Here is an 11,049-nt window from a genome sequence, read left to right as displayed (position 1 = left end):
ACAGTGAACAGAGATCAGGGCGTGTGGCGGTGGAGGGATGAACCCCAGGTGACCAGGACTCTCCAGGTCATCACGTCTCTGTTCCTCCTCCCAGGAATCCCGTCTTCCACTAAGTCTCCTGTCAGCTGAGCCCCTTCATTACTGTTGCACATCATCATCAATTTAATTAAGCAAACATAATTATATTTGAGTCGTATCAGTTGGAAATCCAACCCAACCGGGTCTCTCTGGGCCCAAGTCAAAGCCACGCCACATTCCAGAGGGCGGCGAACTTCTCGACCAGCAAGAAAGAACGACCACCACACGAGGATTCTTCTCAGATCACGCTTTAATGGAGTGCCTCTTGGTTGAGGGAGAGCAGGAAGCGAGGGGCCCCGAGAGCACTAAAGCAGCTGCTTATATAGGGAGTAGGCACACGGGTCACCCTGTGATTGGTTGCCACCATCAGCTGACACCAGACTGCGTCAGGATAGGCCCAAGGACTCTAAACCACCGCGCATGCGGGAAGCAGGGGACCTGCAGCTCCCAAAGGCATAGCCAAATATGGAGTTGTTTATTTCCAACAAGACAGGATGTCGGCACCATCTTGTAATGGCAATTCTGTCCAGCTCCCTGCAGTTCCCCCTTTTTGTTTGTGAGCACTGAGCGCAGGACTAACGTCATCCAATCTGACCCCCACCTCATGATGTGTTGGTCGATCAAGGATGGAAGATATTCCCCATGGACACACCTTCCCCTGTGCAATGGGTATTCAAGGAACCTCGGGGGTGCAAAGGCTGTGTCGCAGGAACCTATATCCGCACACCTACCCAAGTGCAATGGATCAACAGATCCCATGGGGTGCATAGGCTGTGCATGATGGAAGCCCTAAGCATCTCTTAGTGCAGACAACCATATCTGGGGGGAGGAGCCACACTCCAGGGCAGCCTGTTTGGGAGATAATTACTTTGTCCCTCTTGGTTTGGGCATAAAGGCGGCAGACCAACCACAGGCACAACACACAGCCACCCAGGCAGCTTGCCAAAAACATGCCCACTCCCACTCACTCCTTATTGAAAGCATAGGGACCCTTTCTCTGTGATGTCACGTGCTTCTCCTAAAGGGGCTACTTCAGAATCATACATTAAAAATGGTAAATCAAGGTTTCTATTGGTGGTAAAAATCTGGGGAAAACCGTGGCATCATGTAGAACAGGGATCGCCTTTGGGAAGGCTGACAGGATTCCCCATCTGTGCTCTGCCTTCCCCTGGATCCACATCATCAGGGACGTCAGCAGGATCTTCTTCCAGAGACTCAGCCTCATCCTTAGGAACTTCCTTGATCATGCGCGTCAGCCGGCTCGGAACCCGAAGTGGAGCCTCTTGGTTGAGAGAGAGCAGGAAGTGAGGGGCCCCGAGAGCACTAAAGCAGCTGCTTATATAGGGAGTAGGCAAAAGGGATCGCCCTGTGATTGGCTGCCACCGTCAGCTGACACTAGACTGTGTCAGGATAGGCCCAAGGACTCTAAACCACCTCGCATGCGGGAAGTGGGGGACCTGCAGCTCCCAAAGGCATAGCCAAATACGGAGTTGTTTATTTCCAACAAGACAGGATGTCGGCGCCATCTTGTAATGGCGATTCTGTCCAGCTCCCTGCACCGGAGAAGCATGCTAACCCTTCCTAGCTCCTAGAACATTCCCCCTCTGCCAGGGCCCACAGATGTGAGTCGGTTCCACCTTTACCAGAGGTCAGAGAGTGCGAGCTTGTTTTGCTCTTTCAAAGTTGTTGACAAGTGGCTACAAAACAGGAGGTCCTGACCTCGAGTGGCTAAGAGTATTTTGAGTGCAGAGGTGTATCAGCTCCATCTTGACCAAAGGCCAGAGATACTCTTTAATGAAGTCTGTTGCTCCCCCTCCCATTTTGGAGTGGGGTATGAAAAAAACGTGGGAAATAAAGGGGCGGCTCAGTGTTTACTGAATTTCCCTCCCAATGCTGTTCTGTGTTCTGTCTCTTATTTCTCTCTTATCTCTGCTCACTTTTAATAATTCTAATCTTCATTCTGCTACCCTGGAACTTGTGAATCCAGTCGAGGCTGGTCCTCAACACTCCTCCTGTGGCTGTGGCCTCTTCCTCCCTCTACTGAGTCATCAGGGCTGTGTTCCTCTGCTTTCCCCGCAGACATGCCTCTCTCAACCTGGTGGGGCTGCAGGCAGTTTGAGGCTTGGAATTCATCTTATTGTTGACACCCTGTCTAGCACCTAGAACTGGGCCTCTGGCACTCCCTAGCTCCCATCAGGCCACGGGCCCAGCTGCACTTCTGCCATTCGGCTTTGCAGAGATAGCAAGTCTTTCTTTGGGGGGAAGGGGGCAGGGCACAGAGCAAACACGTGCTCATCGCCATCTGCAGGCAGGCTCCGAGAAATAGAGGAGTGTGGGAGGGGCACGGGAAGGGCGGGGCTAAGCACTTCCGTCTCAGTTCAGAATCCCAGACGGCCCAGGGAACACACAGGTGCACAGCAACTAACGAAATGTTCAGAGCCCTAGGAGGGCTGAGACCGGAAGTGGGTCAGGTGTGGGCCGTGTACACCAGTAATCCCAGCATTAGTACACGGGAGACAGGTAGGAAAGGAGCATTGGAAGCCAGCCTAGAGTATGTCGTGGACCCTATCTCAAAACAACAAAAACCCACCGATGATCCATCCATCCATCGATCCATCTGTCTGTACGTCTGTCTGTCCATCCATCCATCCGTGCAGCTATCCAACCAGCCAACCCAACAACCACAGCTAGACATGGGGACATCCCTGGTCTCTGTGCTTCACAGCAGCTCTAAAGAGCACACCCACAGTAATGGTGCTGTAGCAGTGAGGCTTGAGCACACCCACAGTAGTGCGGCCAGAGCACACCTGCAGCAGTGAGGCCGGAGCGCACCCAGAGTAGTGTAGCTGGCCTTTCCACAACCAACAGTTTACTTAGACACTAGGCTATCCATTTTTAGTGTGTTATTGACATGTACTAAGGGGTCTGCCCAACTCCTCCTCCCTCCCCAGATATGTTTACCCACCAGGCTGTGCTGCCCTCCAGGAAATCAATAGGAGTTCTGATGTGGGAGTGATTTCTTATTAATAAAGAAACTGCCTAGGCCCCTTGATAGGCCAACCCTTAGGTGGGTGGAGTAGACAGAACAGAATGCTGGGAGAAAGAAGCTGAGTAAGTGAGTTGCCATGATTCTCCCACTCCAGGCAGACACAGGTTAAGATCTTTCCTGGTAAGCCAGCTCGTGGGCTACACAGATTAATAGAAATGGGTTAGTTCAATATGTAAGAGCTAGCCAATAAGAGGCTGGAACTAATGGGCCAGACAGTGTTTAAAAGAATACCATTTCCGTGTAATTATTTCCGGGCATAAGCTAACCATGTGGGTGGCCGGGTGCCAGGGACGCAGCCCGCTGCTCTGAAACTGCTTGGCCCTGATAGGTTAAAACATAGGTGGGAGGAGTAAACAGAACAGAATGCTGGGAGGAAGAGGAAGTGAGCTCAGAGAGACGCCATGCTCCCCTCTCCTGGGCAGACGCATAGCTCTGCTCTCTGAGGCAGACGCGATTCAGCATCGACCCAGGATGGATGTAGGCTAGAATCTTCCTGGTAAGCGCACCTTGGGGTGCTACACACATGTTTGGAAATGGGCTAGTCCAGGTGCGAGAGTTAGCAGAGAAGAGGCTAGATATAATGGGCCAAGCAATGTTTAAGAATACAGTGTCTGTGTAATTATTTCGGGGTATAAGCTAGCCAGGCGACCGGGGTTCTGGGGACGCAGCCCCGCCGCTCCTATTACTACAGAGTTCCAGGAAAAATGACAACTTGCTGGCTGTTGGTTTCTGCACAAGCCTGGCAACAGCCTCCTAGCTGATAGAGTCAGGGCATCTTATGGGTTAGCTCCAGGGAACACCCTTTTATCATCAGGCAGCAGGCTCCACCCAAAGGCAATTGCTCTCAGGCCTACGATATTTCCCTCCCCTTTTCTAGAATAGAGAGCCTCAGCATCCTCCCCGATCCAAATTAAAACCAGAAACAGCAACGACAACAAAACCCAATACAAAAAACTTTTACACGAACTAGAAGACAGGGATGTGTGCCTCATGAGTGTTCTCTGGAACCCCCTGAAGGTCTTGCCTGGGAAAACTGAGGGGATGAGCCCAGGACAGTCCCTTGAGCAAAGTCTATGGTATGAGGCCCATTGCCACATAGCACTATGGATGCTTAAGGTCAGGCAAGACGTGGCTAACTTGGTGTGTGGGAAGAAAGGCAGACTTGTGGGCCCAGCAGCTGGTGCGTGTTTAATTCAGAGTGCAGTACGTAAGTTTGGGACCAGACCTCAGAAAGGGACAGAGGGAAGGGAGTGAGAGTTGGGAGAACCCTGGGGACATTTACACTCTTTGGTCATTACAATCCCAGGCCATGCTACCATTTCATTACGGGCTTAATGACACAGAATTATCTGACTCAGTCTCTGCCGGTAACACTCTTTATAATGCAAGTCATAAAGCCTTCCTGGGTAGCCCCGGCTTCTACTCCCCTGGCCAACTTCTTTTCTTTCCTCTCTCTGGGGGTTGGGGGGGGGCTGCATCTCCTGAGGGCGGTCATCAGCCACAAGCTAGCCAACGGCTGGGAGCTGCGGCTATGTCACACTCGGCTTTTGTAGGTCTAAGTCTGTGCCTCTGTGGAACTGGGAGGGGTCAGGATCAGAGGGGACAGACCGAATCGATAGGTAAGCTCACACCTTCTCCTATGCCTAGGACACTGGTGTTTGGACACTGAAGTCCCACACCCTGATGAAGCCTCGGATGCACACAACCAGTGGCTACACCTGTAGCCAAGTTCATAGCTGATCTCAGAAATGGTGTAGGCTTTGTGGTTTGGCTTAGCCCCATGGCGGTTCGTGAGTTTTACAAGTGTTGGAGGGTCCAGAGTGGCTTAGACTAGCAGGCAAACAGCAAGCGTAGAAGGGACTTGCAACAGTTCTCAACCTGTGGGTTCCGGGTCACGACCCCATCACAAGAGTCAGCCACACATCAGCTATCCTGCATATCTGATATTTATTTAGGTCATGATTCATACCAATAGTAAAACTACAGTTATGAAATCGCGATGAAAATCATTTTATGGTCGGAGGGTACCGCAGCATGAGGAACCGTCTTAAAGGGTCTCATCGTTAGGAAGGTTGAGAAGCACTGTACTAGAACAACCAATGGGGAATGAGAAACGGTAATACGGGAGCCTGTCAGGGTCACCCGGAGGCACACGTGGCAAGATTTGTGTCAAGCTGGAGTCCTCAGGGTAAAAATCACGAAAGTGATTCTGTGTTCCCTCGGGATTGACAGGTACGGCTACACAGGCCATCGAAGGGTGGGAGGGGTTCCACTGTTTTGGAGGAAGGGAGACCTCATGGGCTTGGAATGGTTCTAGCAGCTTCCCTAGAGGATGGCCAAGGCTGCCTACAGGTGAAGACCAGGCAGGATGACTGGTGACCTCATACTGCATTGTGGATCTGTTGGTCTCTTACAGGGTACAGAATATTTGGACTTGGGTGGATCCGGGGCCAAGTATGCCTTGGCTTCTAGAGCATCAAGAACAGTGGGCGCCGGACGGATGCGGAGATATAGCGGTATAAAGGACGAAACGCGACTCAGGGGTGGGCAAGTGTGTTCATTTCTTACTGAAGGGAAGCGTTTTGAGGCAGAGATTGTTCCTTCTGCTTAGGGTCCTTGTTTTGGCTAGGTGTAACCAATGAAGAGACAGGCCTGTGGCATCAGCCCCTAACCTTTTGGACCGCACCCCCACTACCACACACACCCTGGCTGCCATTAGCAGTGACGGAAGATGAGCTGCAGGCTTCTGGAGAGCAATGGCTGCCGATGGTCCTACCTGGCTGAGGCAAAGCATGGTACTCTGTCAGCATGCCAGGCAAAATGTGCCCATAGCTATAATCATGACGTGACTAGCATGGGTGCAACCAGCCACTTTCAGATGAAATTGAAACTCACCCTCAAGAGGTACCACATCTGGTACTGTCAGCCTAGGCAAAACCCGTGGCTGGGGAAATGGTAGGCCCTATGGGGCAAGGAAGGTGAAGCTCTGTGGGAGCTGTGGCGCTCTTGCAATCAGAGCGCTGGGGTTACCCACACGTGACCCGCACAACTGCTGAGGGGGGGGGGGGGACTGGCGGTATTGCTGCTGCCTGTACGAAAGCTGCCTGTGCTTCTGTAAGGAACTCCTCCCCATGCTGCTGTGAGTCACAAACCCATCACTTCTTCACACTGGACTGGGGTGGGATCGTTTCTTTGATCTCTCACTGCCCTCTCTCTTTGGGGTGACTATAAATAGACTCCCTAGGAAAGTTTATAAAACATGTAGTCATGTCATAGAGAGTCAGTCTCAGAGACACGGCGTGCCTTCCTCACAGCGGGAAGATTGCTTCACTGTGGGACCGACACCCATTTTAACTTGTTCTCACCAGCGAGACAGTGAACTTGGGGCCCGAGTTGAAGGTTTTGCCTTGTCTCGTCCCCTAAGATGACCTTTCTCTGTAGGGGCACAGTAGCACAAGGAAGCCACCCTCGATGGATAACAACAGGACAAGTCATCGGTACGCCGGCAGCGTCTATCGTTGTCCTCTTTTGAGAGAGCAACATTGTCTTCTCAGAGGTCCCATGAATGACCCACTGGAGAATGCAGTGAATTCTGATTGGCTGCTGGCCTGTCCATCAGGGTTTTGAAGGATCGAGTTATAGCCTGCTGATCAGTGAAAGTGGGTGGATCTGGCTTAGCATGTTTTAAAGGTGGGAGAGCTGTCCTGCACCCCAGGGGTCCACATACTGTCAAAATTCTGAGTTCACTGGGCTTGGTGAGGCACGCCTTTAATCCCAGCACTTAGGAGGCAGAGGCAGGGAGGTCTCTGAGTTTGAGGTTAGTCTGGTCTACATAGTGAGTTCCAGGACAGCCAGGGCTTTGAAGATAGACCCTGTCTCAAAAAAAAAAAAAAAAAATGAAACACTTAACTCACTTTATGTTAACTATGTATCTTTCAGCTATAACTTTAAAAAAATGTCAATGAACAACATGTATTAATAAAAAGAGTAAATATATGTTTTATGTTTTAAAACATGGATCTTCTCGTAAAATTGCTGAGATCAATTTTCCATTTTACCTTTGATTTTTTATGAGCTGTTTTTTAATGTAAATAAAATTCATCTGAAGTGATAGTGATGATCCTAGCACTTAAACTATTTGTAAGAAATTGTTCCTACTTGCAATATTCTCAGAAGAACTTTAGTGTATTAAAAAATGTATTACATCTTCTAATATCATAACTAGGACCATCCAAGTTCTAACCAAGAAAGACAGATAACACTTGTTAAAGGTTCTAATGTGTCATTTCTTTTGACAGTATTGGGTGGGTCTCTAACTAGGAAGGGTTGGAAGTATTTATGACTTCTTAGGAATCACTTTAACATTTTTTTTATTTTGGAGATAATATGCTGCTGAACTCGCCATGGTGAGTTCTTGCTATCCTCTGATGTTTGCGTCCCACATCCTGTGATTATATATTTATATACTATACCACCAAACTGGCTCAGGAGTCCTGCCAATTAAAATAGGCATCAATTCTAGCCACATTTGTAAGTGTTCTACAAATGAATAACATTTTTATAAATTCCAAGAGAATGATGCTGACATGTTTTATTACACATTTAATGAGATATTCTTTTATTCCAATTTCACAACTTTTTTCTTGGCTTACTGGCAATAGCTCTTTATTTAGGTTAAGTATATTGCTTTGTAGGTTCCTGAAGAACTCAATAGCCTTAGATTGCCCCTCATGCCAGATGTACAGATGGATGCTGTGTGTTAAAATGGACACACCCAACTAGTGTTTACCCAGGAATCACTTTGGGGACCACCGTCACTTAGACATGGCCCATGACACAAAGGTGAGATTGCTCTTCCCTTGAAGGCAGGTAGTTCCAGGCGGAAGACATGGGTCAGCTAAAGCTGCATCAGGTGTAGAAGCAGGAACGGAGCTTCTAGGCTGACAGGATCTGGCCAGTTTTCCAAATGGAGCCAGTGGCCCGCTAGGTGTTAAAAGTGACATGAAAGCAGGCACTCCCACGAGCCCAGGAAGTCTGGTGAACTGGGGTTCAATGAGTCTGTCACTTTGGACAATTCCACAACTAACCATCTCCTGCCCCCCCCCCTTGCTCACCTGACCACTGTCACTCCCCAGAGGACTGTCACAAATCAGACTGTTACTTTTGTACAGAAGTGAGGACAGAGACGGGAGGTATCAAAGTTCCCCAGACATAAAAGAGACAGATCCAGGTGCGGTGACTTAAGGACCCACTCCCAGGTGGAAATGATAAGGGACCAAGAGAAACCTGATAGGATGGGGAGACCCCCGAACAGGGGAAGCTCCTGCCCTATCCACGGAAGACCCTGAGGGTAAGCGATGCTCCTCTGAGCATGTCCACCTAGGCGATGGGATGGACGTCCGCACTGCCAATTGTTCAGCCACTGCTGAGACCACCCCCATGGGATGGTCAGCGCCAGTCAGCATCACAACCCTGCTCTAGAGAAGCTGAGCAAGAGCGCTGGGCAGGCCTGCCAGACTCAGCTAAGCGCACCACACAGTGCCTTCTCAGAGGTTATTTCTACCAGTTCTGGTCCTGGTTCTGGACGGGTGCTCCCCAGTGTTTAAGGCAGAACACAGTTATTTGGAGCAAGAAGGTTGTGATTTCACCCATTTTTGAGCCTCAAAGTTGCTGCCTCTCACCCATGGCTTGGCGACTTCCTAAGCCCCATTTGCTGTAACCTGTAGAGGGGGGAAAGAACATCACCCTCATGTCTGAGAGATTTAATCCAGTGCTGACAGGACTGTGTGGGGTCTAGCACGCACTGGGTGTTCTGTGAACAATGGTGGTGGTTCTTGTTGTCAACCCAAGGAAGAGTGTCTAAGAGGCTGCACCAAGTCCTCCAAAGCTCCAACTTTTCCTAAGGATGGCTTTGCACCTCTCTCTCTCTCTCTCTCTCTCTCTCTCTCTCTCTCTCTCTCTTTCACTTCATGATGGGTCTCTGACTAGAAAGGGTTGAACTCAGGAGGGTGTGGACCAGTTGTTACTAGGAATACATTTTCTTGTCCCCTCTTGGGTGTGTAATTGTAATTTCCCTGAAAGGATGCAGACTGTTTCCCAGCTCCTGTTTTCCAGTGTGGTTGAGTGAAGACACCCTGCCCAGGCTGCATACTGTGGTCTTCGCTGTCGGCTTTTCTCTTGAGCTCTTATAGACAGCCTTGTTGGGCCTGGCAGGGTCCCTGAGGCCAAGATCTCCCTGGTGCTGCCCTGGGGAGGAGGCTGGATTTCTGGACCCAGAGCCTAGGGCCTCCTTACCAGCCATGAGAGCTGTTTAGATGTGTTCACAGCTTCAGAAATGGGGTGCATCTTATTTGCACACTGGTTGCCTTTCCTTTTCCCAGGACCCTTGGTCTGTCAGTCACGCTGCCTCTTGGCTTTGCTGTCCCTTTCCTGTTGCTCTCGGCCCACTTCAGACTTCACCCAATGGCTCCCAATCTCCGGCTTTATCTCCTTTGGTCTATTTATCCCTCAAATACTGGGTGCCCTCCTCAGAGTCAATCACTTGGAGAACTAGAAGATCTCCCGCTCTCCTGCGGAGACAGGAAGCCCAGCCTAAATGCTCACACCCATCCCGAGCCCTCTGCGGGGAAGAGCACACATGTAGTTGGTGGAAGGATTTGTATATATTCCTCTAAGAAAAATCAAACCAATAGACAGGTAAGACAAGCATTTCCCTTTAGGAAAACAATGACCCTTTGGAAAGCAGGAAGGACTTCTACCCACAGACAGCACATTAGAAGGCAGACTGTGTCTCTAGGAACTGTAGTGGATATGGGATTTAAACAAATACTCCAAAGTGAAGATTTTTGTATAAATTTCAATATAGATTAGGAGTGAAGTCTACTCCTTGGCTAGTTTGTAGGATTTGATCCACTGTGTTTCTAGATGAAACCTAAGTAGTTGGGACCTTTATCCTTGCTGGTTTAGCTTCTTGTAGAGGCAAATGTGGAGTTTGCAGCATCATGAACCAGCCACAAGGTGGCGCAGCACCCCTATATTTGGTTCCTGAGCAAATAAATGCATTAGGGTACCATGCATTGGGAGGGAAGATGTTGGAATTCCAGAATTTGTGGAGTAAATCTGAAAACTGTAACTGTCATGTCTTCTGTTCTTGAGGCCAACACGGTGTATCAGCTTATTCTAACTCCTATTCCATTATGCCAAAATAGCATTAAAAAGCCACAGAACCCTCATAAAACATCATCTATACTAAGACCCATATTAATGAACACCAGTAATGATAAATTAAAAAGCCATATAACGGCCTTTTCGGCCCGCGGTGTCTCAGATTCATTCTTAAGGAACTGAGAACTTAATCTTCCAAAATGTCAAAAAGACCATCTTATGCCCCACCTCCCACCCCAGCTCCTGCAACACAAATGCCCAGCACACCAGGGTTTGTGGGATACAATCCATACAGTCATCTCGCCTACAACAACTACAGGCTGGGAGGGAACCCGGGCACCAACAGCCGGGTCACGGCGTCATCTGGTATCACGATTCCAAAGCCTCCAAAGCCACCAGATAAGCCGCTGATGCCCTACATGAGGTACAGCAGAAAGGACTGGGACCAAGTAAAGGCTTCCAACCCTGACCTAAAGTTGTGGGAAATTGGCAAGATTATTGGTGGCATGTGGCGAGATCTCACTGATGAAGAGAAACAAGAATATTTAAACGAATACGAAGCCGAAAAGATAGAGTACAATGAGTCTATGAAGGCCTATCACAATTCCCCTGCTTACCTTGCATATATTAATGCAAAAAGTCGTGCCGAAGCTGCGTTAGAGGAAGAAAGTCGACAGAGACAGTCTCGCATGGAGAAAGGAGAACCTTATATGAGCATTCAGCCTGCTGAGGATCCAGATGATTATGATGACGGCTTT

General features: G+C 49.3%; 1 pseudogene; it reads left to right on the top strand.

Moving 5' to 3' along the window:
• Window positions 1-10,182: 10,182 nt before the first annotated feature.
• LOC102002101 overlaps window positions 10,183-11,049 on the top strand; it is a 1,532-nt pseudogene continuing 665 nt past the window's right edge.

This window comes from Microtus ochrogaster, chromosome 19, assembly GCF_000317375.1.
Source record: "Microtus ochrogaster isolate Prairie Vole_2 chromosome 19, MicOch1.0, whole genome shotgun sequence".
Lineage (NCBI taxonomy): Eukaryota > Metazoa > Chordata > Mammalia > Rodentia > Cricetidae > Microtus > Microtus ochrogaster.
This window is presented reverse-complemented; position numbering and strand designations above follow the sequence as displayed.